Here is a 10,978-nt window from a genome sequence, read left to right as displayed (position 1 = left end):
AGAGATTGATAAATGGTGAAACAGAGAATTAACTCTGAAGTGTAAATTAAAGTGCTATTTAAACCCATGAATAACCCACAGGGCGTTAGCCCTAATAAAGGGAAACAGGGAACCACACGAAGCAAAGAAAAAATCTTTTGACCTCGGTGGGAATCGAACCCACGACCTCCGGATTAGATCTACCGTTACTCTGCCGACTGAGCTACGAGGTCGCACAGAGGAAGTCGGGGACGGTAGCTCAGTCGGCAGAGTAACGGTAGATCTAATCCGGAGGTCGTGGGTTCGATTCCCACCGAGGTCAAAAGATCTTTTCTTTGCCTCGTGTGGTTCCCTGTTTCCCTTTATTAGGGCTAACGCCCTGCGGGTTATTCATGGGTTTAAATAGCACTTTAATTTACACTTCAGAGTTAATTCTCTGTTTCACCATTTGTGTTCCCAGTGCTACGCGGCACAACATTCATATGTACCCTTACTTTCTCTTCGCCGCGATTCACCATCCTAAATCGTCCCCGACTTTCTCTGTGCGACCTCGTAGCTCAGTCGGCAGAGTAACGGTAGATCTAATCCGGAGGTCGTGGGTTCGATTCTCACCGAGGTCAAAAGATTTTTTCTTTGCCTCGTGTGGTTCCCTGTTTCCCTTTATTAGGGCTAACGCCCTGTGGGTTATTCATGGGTTTAAATAGCACTTTAATTTACACTTCAGAGTTAATTCTCTGTTTCACCGTTAGAGATTGATAGCTCAGTAAGCGTCACCTTTTTAAGAGGTGACCCACACTTTCCTTGAGAGATCTGAGCTAGTTCCCGTTATAGTAACTTGCGTAGAAAAAGGAGAGAACGAAGAAATAGTCAACAGAACGAGTGTTAAAAAAAAAAACATCTAACAATATCGTTTGCGCACTTTTAAGGAACAGCCTCACTTGCCTGTATGAAAATAACACTTCTAAGTTCTTTCGGTGTAAACTCTCCCGAACCTTTTTTCTTACTTTGCATAATACTATGCCTTTTTTTAAAACTGAATACAAAGAAAGTATAATTGTGAGCACTAAAATAATTTATTCATTTAAGATATATCTTGAATGATGTAAACCACTGAACAAATTTCCAGCAAAATAGGTGGAAATCATATTTGCAGAACCCAACAGAATTTACTCCTACTTTAAAAAAACAGAAAATGCAAAATGAAATTTAACAAACAAAATCATTAACTTGAAGCTGCAATAAATTTACAAGGAAGAGTAAATCAATGCAATGTCATCTCTGTCGGGGAACTAGTTAGTAATTACTTTTTCGCAAGTCTTTCTGACAACACCATCATAGCCTGTGTTTGTTGTTGTTGTTTCTGCAAAAAAGCCATTTGAAGTGTTTGCATCTGATCTTTTCGTTAAGCCATGTTTGCAATCATAGCCTCCTGGGTTTTAAACATTTGCGCTTGCTTCTCTTTTTCGTTTTCAACTTCTCTTGCTTACAAGGCAAGCTCCTCTTCACGGATCTTAGGCTCCTTTTCTGACTTTTCCCGTGGAAATTCGGTAACATCAGCTCCGCTTCTTTGCTGCCTTTTCGCTTTTCTTTCACAGTCTTCATTGGCCTTTTTTTAGTTTCATCAAGTCTTTCCAAGGCTTGGGAACGCATCTCGGTTTTTTTGCGATCTGTTTCTACGCTCTTGCTGCTAAACGATTCTCTCATTGATTCTACTAATTTCTCTCTCGGAAATTTCTTCTAACAGTACGCTGAACTCTGTTGGTTCGGGAGATGTACCACTTGCTTTTGCTTCTTAGCTACTTTGCAGTCGACATCTCCCGAGTAGCAAGTCAAATCTCTCTCTCACCGTCCATTGATTTACTTTGAATCTGACTGCAGTCACACTGTTGAGGTTTTCGGAAATTTGCATCCAAATTCTTCCTCTTTCATTGCTTCCTTTCCTGAACTTGTAAAACTCTTGTACCAAAAATTCTTTGCACAACAACACGTGGTGCGCTGTTGTCCACTAAATTGGCCTGTTGTAAAAATAAAAATTAACAGAAATAAATGAACTTTCTAATAACTTGTTATCAGTACCCACCAACTTAGTGCCGGAAAAGCAAACTGAAGAACTGTCCCTGGTTTTGACATCTTTTTTCTACAGATAAATTTTGACCAAATTTCGTTCAGCTATTATTTATCAACTCGTAAAGAAACGTAAGTAATTCAATCACAAGTAAAAAAAAATTCAAATAATTAAGACTTCAGAAAAAATATTATGGCAAATTCTCACGTACTCACCACTACGGGAACGAAGCGATTTTGCCGAAGCAGATGGCAGGATTACGGCATGAATTCCCGCCTAAGACATGCGCAGTCCGATGGGTTTTAAGTATAGACTTCCGGTCGCCGTAGTAGAGAATGCATCTTAAAGTCCCTAAAATCAGCCGAGAAGCTACTGCACGAACACGAAGTGGTAACAACAACTAGCTTTGTTATGTATTACTGTTACGGTGTTGGCAAAGGTAAGTCTAAAGTCAGAGGGGCGCCTTAGATGAACTCTGGTTACGAGGGGGAATGTTAAATGGAGGGATGCAGGGGTGTAGTGGTCATGAGGAGACCAAGGGATTCAAAAACATTCCATAAAAATCGCAAATTAAATCTACTCTTTATTTTTATTTTTGAAAGACAGGTGTGTCAAAAACGTGAAAAAGCTGTACCACGCTTCCTTATTAAGTCACTGTTTATTCACTTGATTTAACGATTTTACGACTACGCTTTGGAACAGTGCCATTTATGGCGCGATAAAACACGTGCTGCATACATGTCTGTTTAGTTATGTATAGATATAGGAAATCTCTTACAAATGTCAATTAAATTAAGAATAATTAACGCATCGTACAGTTTCCAACACAGGTGCGTAATTCACTTACCTTGCTTTTTTTTCTTTTATTTTTTTGCAAAAATTGGAAAAGATAGAAAGGAATAAAAAATAAAACCATTGCAGAACTTCAATAGCTAAAATGTGGTGGCTAACCTGAAAAAGGAGGGGTTTGTATGTGGTTGTCAATACCCTTTTTCAGATATGACCCAAAAGTCAATACCTACAGCACATGTCTCTCGCACAGACTTATATTATTGACTAACTGACTGATTGGCTACCAGACAAAATTGATAAATGAATGACTGAATGAATGAATGTCTCTTTAATGCCCCACTGATTTGTTAGAGAGAATGTGGAAATAAAAGGGAAAAAAGTATTTTTTAATGATCCCCAGACTTCAAAGTCTCCACCAAGGATCACATATGATTAAGTTCCTTTTACTATCACTGGAAAAAGGGAGAATGATTTCAATCAGGGCTCTGACAGGTATGCAGCTGATAAGCAACGAAGAAAAAAATGCTCTGGTAACAAACACGTGATTGTAATGTTTGAAGATATGTTATTCCATGAGCCTGTAGAAGCCAGTTTTCTGTGACCTTAGGCTGCCCTGAGGCGAGAAAGTAAATAGTTGAAAAATTGAAAAAAAAATAGGACCAAACTGGGAAAATAGTTGTGCAGGGTGTGTTTGTTTGTACAAATACAATGAAGTAGAGGACACAGAAGACTTACATTTATGCTTTCCAAGGAGTAATAACCACCTTGTTTTCTGCTAAATGATGATTGCATGGCAAAATTGTTTTCTTTAACTGATTTCTAATTCCTACCAGCCAGAGGTACAAGACTAAATAAAAAAAGAGAAAATGTAAATTTATTCCCGAAAATAGTAATTCCAAGGAGTGTACGACTCGTTTAGAATGCGGAAAAGTAATATGGGCAAAGTCGACAAAATATGCCAGCTGTACCTCCAGCCAGTAGTAAAAACTTTTTCACTATCACGTATTGGAAGAACCGTAGTTAAAATTAGGCAAACACGACTGACGTTGTGTTGTGCCGCTAGGGACGAAGGTGAACGAGAGCTACGTATAATTTCATTAGTCAGTTATTCTTTCTTTTTTTTTTAGTATAATCGAGAACCATATTATTTGACAAGCACTGGTTCTATTTCTACTGCTTACATTATTATTGCTTGGGTATAATCAGGAAATTATGTGAACAACTGAGCACCTACCCCTCCAACGACCGAACAAAAGTCAACTGATGACAAGTTATGGTCAACGTTCTCTTAGGGGAAGGGGTAGGTAAGTATTTGCTCAGATACTGACATTTATCCACATGTGGTTACCCCTCCAAAACTTTGGATGCAAAAAGCCCACCCCGTTTTTCCGCAAACGTACCTTCTTTAAAGAAATTAATAGGGTATGAAATTTACGAATTGCCTTGAAATTTGGTCAGAAGACTCCCAAGATAATAATCTATAAAAAAAAACTGTGTGGGGGAATTCCGTTTTTCGAAATTGGTAAAATTCTGATAAGCAAAATAGACAGAAAAATTGCAAAGCAACAAATAGCAATATCAAAAAACCCCCGCACGATTTTGAAGAGCAACCTCTCAGGATTGGAATTGTGCAGAAATTTTATTGTGCGGTCTGTGCCGATACCTGATTTTCTCAAAGAAACATCGTCTAATTGGAATTTTTGCACCTCAGTCGGTTTACGATTAGATCAAGCTAAAAGGAATTTTTTTTCCTGTAGCGCATTTCATAACTTTGCCACTGATACATAGTTTATGGTGGTTACGCTGTAACTAGGCGTCAACAGTATCTTTTTTTCGCGAAGGACAACCGTGGAAGTCGACCTTATTCTCGAATCGGTGACACTGTGCATGCTCAAAGGTGTTAGGTTGCAAAAACAACAGGCGCGATCGGTAATAAGCAAAGATGGTGTAGATTATTTTGCATTAAATAATCTCTTTTCGGGCATAATCTTAAGGAAATATAACCCGGAAATATAACCCGGAAATATAAACCCGGTTCAAAAGTATATCAATTGGAGAGACTTGCCAGCAAGCGGGAATCGTCCAACAATATTTTCCAGCATTGTAAACAATGGACGGCTGATTTTATGACCAGCGTATCTGCGTATACACTATTCTATAATAGATCACACGTGAGCTAACTACCAAAAAGATGCCCGGCTACATTTCCAAAATGGCTACCAAAACAACGAAGGAAAAGTGCCGATACTACAAGCGTTTTCTATATTGTTCGCCTTGTTGTGACACATGTCTACTTAACCGCGCATTGCATGAACAAGCGAATTACTGCTCTTCAAATTCCTTGATTGGTCCGAACTTTTAAATCGATCTACAGGAAATTCCTAACGGCTTTTGAAGCTTTGTTTCCAGACGATGCGGTTGGGAGTGGGAGTTACTACATGTGATATTGCAGTTTTTTTTTTTTTTTTTTTTTTTCAGTATTTCTTAGACCATAAGTTTTTAAACTACGAGTGTTTATCGTAATTGATTATAATATCGTAATAATTTTAGGCGGATACAGGGCCCCTCTGGGCAACAGCCGCGCAGCTGTGGCCATCCTGTTTTAAATAAAGTTCACTCATTCACTCATATATCACGGGCGACGAGCCGGGAAAGAAAAATAGTCCAAAACGTGAGTGGTCAGCGGAGAAACAAGTTTTAACTATTTATATGGAGACAAATCATTTGCAGTTGCAGAAAAGAATCGTGTTGTAAAACCAAAATGTCACCAAGTTATACTTCGCTAATTAAAAAAGTTAAGGAATTTTCCAAACGCTTTGACTATAATAATATTTTTTACTGCTATATTAACCAACGGAGGCATCGGGAAAAGAAATCGGTGACACCTGGAGAGGCATCAAGAAGAATGATATTTACGTTTGCTAATTTGTTGTGTAACGATAAAAAAGTATCTTGACTTCCAGTTGTTCAAGGCGTTAATGACAGTTGGCTTGCTTTTCACTTGAATTTTGCAATCTAGATTGTGATTGTTTTACGCAACTCTACTCTCGATTTTTATATTTTTGAGTTTTTAATAAGTTTGTATCCACCCATTGTTTATTAAAGCAATAAAGGATGTACGTAAAGTTAACACTTTTCAGTGAAAAATAGCTGAACTTCTTATTTAGCGAGGTATCCTGTCAACAGAGAAAGAAATTTTTCGCCTTTTCACGAGGAAAAAGAGGAAAATCTGAGTCCCCACACGGAATCGAATTTCAGACCTGCGTAATCCGCGCTCCGATGCTCCACCTCTGAGCCACAGAGACTCTATGGTGAGCGAAGTCTATTGCGAAGTTCATATAACACGCGTCCTGCACACGGCTGGGATCAGCGATGTCGATAACGTCATGTTTGTAAATAGATTAAGAGAGATGGTAAAGTTTTGAGCGCGGTAAAGAAACAGAGAAAGATTTTCTCTTTGTCCCACGTTTGTGACAAGACGAAAACATCTTTCTCCATTTCTTTACCGAGCTTAAAACTTACCATCTCTCTTATTCCAAGGGCGCGCGTAGATAGTGCAGCGAACGAGTGAGATGAGAAATTCCATATCTGAAAGCAACCATGTATTATTCTGCTTATCGTTTAAAGACAACAGCCCTTTACTGACAAGAAAAGCCTACTTTAATGATAAATGAAAATAAAAGGATCAGGAATCTCCGAATGAAAATTGTAAAATGAACGATTAAAAACGATGAAAAATGCTGCGGTAAAACCGTGTATGACGACTACAACTGAACAACAGGAGAATTCTACATACAAGTAAGCAAGGTTAGAGCGAATCTTAGAGAATCAAATGGAACGGAAAAGCACTTATTGGTGAACTAATTGTTCTAACTTAGATGACAAAATATGAAATAGAAACTATAACTGGAGCGACACAAACGAACGAAACGAGAACAAAACTAAGTAAAATATAGCACAACAACATGAGTAGTAAAAGGAACAGAGGTTGTTATGCAATAAACTGATTGGAATTATGACAAACTGCGCGAATATTGTGCAAACAGAAACTAATGAAGCGAGTACGTTTTTGAACAAAGGCGCGTGTCCAATTACAATAACAACAGATGAAAACAAAATGAGAAATGCCAGTAAACAAAAGAGCGAATGTCCCTGATTCCTAACCACGGAAAAGCAAATGCAAAAGCGGGCTGAAGACAAATTACAACGAAACTATTTAAAACAATGAAATAAAATAATAACTAAGCGAATTTGCGGGGTTTACGCGCTAGAGAACAAGATAAGGGACTAGAAGCGATTCGGCAATTAACAAGGTCAAGCACATGTACTGAATGTAGCAAGCAGTATAAACAATCCTCCCCTACCAGGAGCAAGTTCTCTAGCTCTTTAGCCTTCTCTCAAGCGAACAGTTCAGTAAGGCAGCACAAACTCAAAAGCATCGTTTCAAAAAAATTTATTTCAGGACTCTATCAAGATTCACCTAAACAATAAGTAACTTTTTTTCTCTTTAAGCTGCAGACGAGTTGCCGTTAAAGTTGCTTCCAAACAACATCGCGTGATTGCTTTCATATCACCTCTCGCTACAGGTCACGCATCTGAAGATTGAAACAAGACACGCACGGTAGATTTTCCGCACCACACATTGCAGTTAAAGACTTTCCGTTTTTCGCCTGGTGATCTCTTTATTTTGCACCTTTCCTCTGGCAAAGAAAGATAATGTTTTCCCTTCTATAGTAGTAACATAATCCTTCGTGGTTTTTTTTTGTATATTTGGGCGTATCAGCGTCAGATAGCGTTTTTCTGCCAAAACTACGAATGATGCGTTCGTCCTCTTATATTTTCAAAGTTTTTAGTGGCAGGAATCCGCCTCTCCCACGCACTACCCCTTTGAAACTCTAACCTTCCACGCTCGTAGTTGCAACTTAATCCCAATCAAAACTTTCCTCCTTCTCAAGACTAATTGTTGGAATCTGACCAGTAGAGCTAAACTGTAAACCAAGCCTTTGAGTCTGTTCCTTTGACGTCTCCATCGTCGACCCGTCCAAAGACTGGGCCAGAGGGACTGACATAGATGGACCTGATCAGAATATTGTACGCAATTAACACATAAAGAGAGAGTCGGATAATCTTGCGAGGATTAGACAAAGAAACTCTGCGCCTAATTTTTAATTACGAGATGGTTGTATTCAAATGTATTCAGCTGAAGCTACAAAGGAAAAGCATAAAATTTACCTGATAAATACTTTATAAAGCTATACTGAAGAATTATTGACCGTATTCCCATGACTTTCATTTTATCTGTGTCAAACTCAATAGTAATAAATCTGAAGATAATCTCGAGTCAAACGCTCAGAAAGACTCGCTTCATGTTGTTAGCGGTGGCTCATTATTTATCGCCTATGAGGGGGGGGGGGGGTGGTTACACCACGATAAAATTTATGATTCCCCCTCATTGACAGTGAATTGGTGGTCAATCTTCTATAGTACTCCCTTACACTCTGTTAGAGACGACTGAGCACCCTCCCTTCCTTAAAACCATGTGACCCCCCCCCACGTCTCGTGTTTCTCCCTACACTTCTTTCGTGCTCTAACCGCTTCCTGCGTGCTTTATAACAGAACAGAGCACAGTCAAGGTTTCTCTATTTGTTAAACACTATTCTCTTTATTAACCTGTATAACTTGTTTCTTTTGTCTTTCACCCCAGGTATTTTAGCATTATCTCGACCAAATCCTTAGCATCCAAGCAAACTTCTTCCATCCTAGGCCTGTTTCCTTAATATCGCATGTCAATGGAATCGCTTCGGTAACAAAACTTTAATAATAATGCCGTGGTACTCTTCCTTTATTGGAGTGGAGCAGATATTTCAACAGAAATCTCATCTTTGAAAACGAAGTTTCGAAAAAGTTACACAGTTTACTGCAAATGGCTTGATTGTAATTCCATTATAGGGTGCGTGGATTAAAACGACTTTCAAAAGAAGGAAAAGCCATCAGGGTTCTTAAATCAGTTCAGCGCAATACATATGACATTGGTATATGAGAAATACTACCTTTTGCTCTCAGAATTGTTTCCTCCTTTTATTTCTCTTCCCAGGAGGATACGTTGGTGTCAAACATCGGAAGCCACTTCCAGGAAAGACTGGAAATGGGCTTTGAAAACAAAAACAAATTAGATGGGAGGGGAAGGGGGAGGGGGGGTTAGAAGGGAGGGGAGGGGAAAACTACTTTTCTGTTTCTTCTGCTAAGCTCTTATTAAACTTACTGATGGAGTTTTCAAGTTTTCCTCCCCTTACAGCCTGTGTGGTCAGGCAATTAAGGGAGGGATCATGGCTCTTGTAGGATAAGGAGTGGATGGGGGGTGGGAGGGGAGGAGAGGGGAGGGGAGGGGCTGTACGAGAAGTGAAGGAGCATAGCAGTGTTGCTTTAGCAGCAGTCAATTTCCTGTCCTTCCCAATCCCACTATTATGGCTTTGTTGAGGAAACATTAAGATTTTGCGATGTTTCGTTTCCTTTACATGTTTTTGCTGTTAGAAATTAAAAACCCAACGAAAAAAAACATTTACTGAGTTGTGCTCCAAGTCGTTAACTGTGAATACTACCCGTTGTTTAGATCACTCCACTAACTAACAGTCTTCCACCTGGTCCTCATTGTTCGATAACGATAACCACTGCATAAATCTCCATCCGATGGATGGTGCAGTATTCTTTGTTAACACATCCGCTGGATAGCGATGTATTCATTGGATAGCGTTATCCGCCCTTTGAACAACTGGGTCCTGTTCTATTTTAGAATCTATTAACTTGTTTAAAGTATTTTTATATGACTTCGAGGATGTCGGTTTACGTTTCAAATCCGTTGTCTTTATTTCTGATGAAAGTGTTTTTCAGAGAGTTCCTTATAAAATTTGTTCAAACGATTTGGTGTTGACCAAGCTCTAACTGCCAGTCTCTTTAGCAAAGAATGTATAATTGGTACAAATCCAGATCTTCCTGCATGGGAAACCGACAATCATCCCTTCATTTCTGGGGCTATGCGTCCTCGCCTGCCGAATCGCACATCTACTAACTCGTAATTAGGCCCCAGACCTGTGTGGAAACAAGCATCCGCTGGCAATACATTACCCTTTAAGAGTTATTCACAGCACACTTTGTTTACCTCGCCCCTGTTGTGTCCCCACCCATCCCCTTTCCCCGCACACCTCCCCTTTAGGAACCTCCCAGTGGTCAAATTTCATTTAATGGCTGTGCAGATCGAAACAGAAATAAAAACAATGCCTATAAACTTTTTTTTGCTTTGGTTTATATTGAAAGAGAGGCGCTCGAGGCTTATAAAGAATGGAAAAAATATTGCTGCTCGTGGATGATACATGCTTATGATATTCCTTTCATAACAAAACTCTAAAAACAATGGCGTTTTACACTTCTTTTCGTCTAATGTAAATACCTCAGAAGCATAAGCATCACCTTAAACGAAAAAAACATCACATAGGTAGCTATTATAACTTGAATGTAATCTAATCAAAGAGCAACTAAGGACAATTAAAAAAGCTCCTTCCTGCATCTGCAAAATGGAAAATTAAAAAAACCTTACTTAAAAGGAAAAGTACAAAAGGAAATGTACAGTCACTTCAATCATCCCCCAGAAGTCAGTTCAACTCACTCACAGTTTTGCTCACATTTGTTACCATTGTTAGACAAATCTTAATTGGTCAGAGTCTTGCTGACTTTGATTGCCTCGGCATAAAAAGGAGCATCGGCATCACTAATACTATTCTAAGACAAACGCCAATTGGTTAGCTTCCTGCTAACTTAGATTGCCCAGCAACAAATGCAGCACTGGCAATATCATTGCCGGACAAGCTCCAAATTGGTTAGCGTCTTGTTGACTTTGATGGCCTCAGCAATAGATGTAGGACCGGTATCACTAATACCACTGTTAAACAAATTCAAATTAGTTAACTCCTTGTTGACCCTGATTGCCTCAGCAATAGATGTAGCACCGGCATCACTAAGAAGATTGACAGACAAATTCAAATTGATGAAATTAAGAGATCCTCGCAGCTAAGAACACTACTGAAACGAGTAGTTGTAAATAGGACTTGAAAAAAATTTAGGCCCGTACGAGATTTGAAGCCATGACCT

General features: G+C 39.1%; 1 pseudogene; it reads right to left on the bottom strand.

Annotated features, from left to right (window-relative positions):
* Nucleotides 1-1,279: 1,279 nt before the first annotated feature.
* LOC149043676 (uncharacterized) lies at nt 1,280-10,524 on the bottom strand (annotated as a pseudogene).
* Nucleotides 10,525-10,978: the final 454 nt, after the last annotated feature.

The sequence above is a fragment of the Pocillopora damicornis genome, chromosome 6 (assembly GCF_964200805.1).
Source record: "Pocillopora damicornis chromosome 6, jaPocDami1.2, whole genome shotgun sequence".
NCBI lineage: Eukaryota > Metazoa > Cnidaria > Anthozoa > Scleractinia > Pocilloporidae > Pocillopora > Pocillopora damicornis.
Note: the sequence above shows the minus strand (reverse complement) of the source record. Positions and strands in the feature narration are given on the sequence as shown.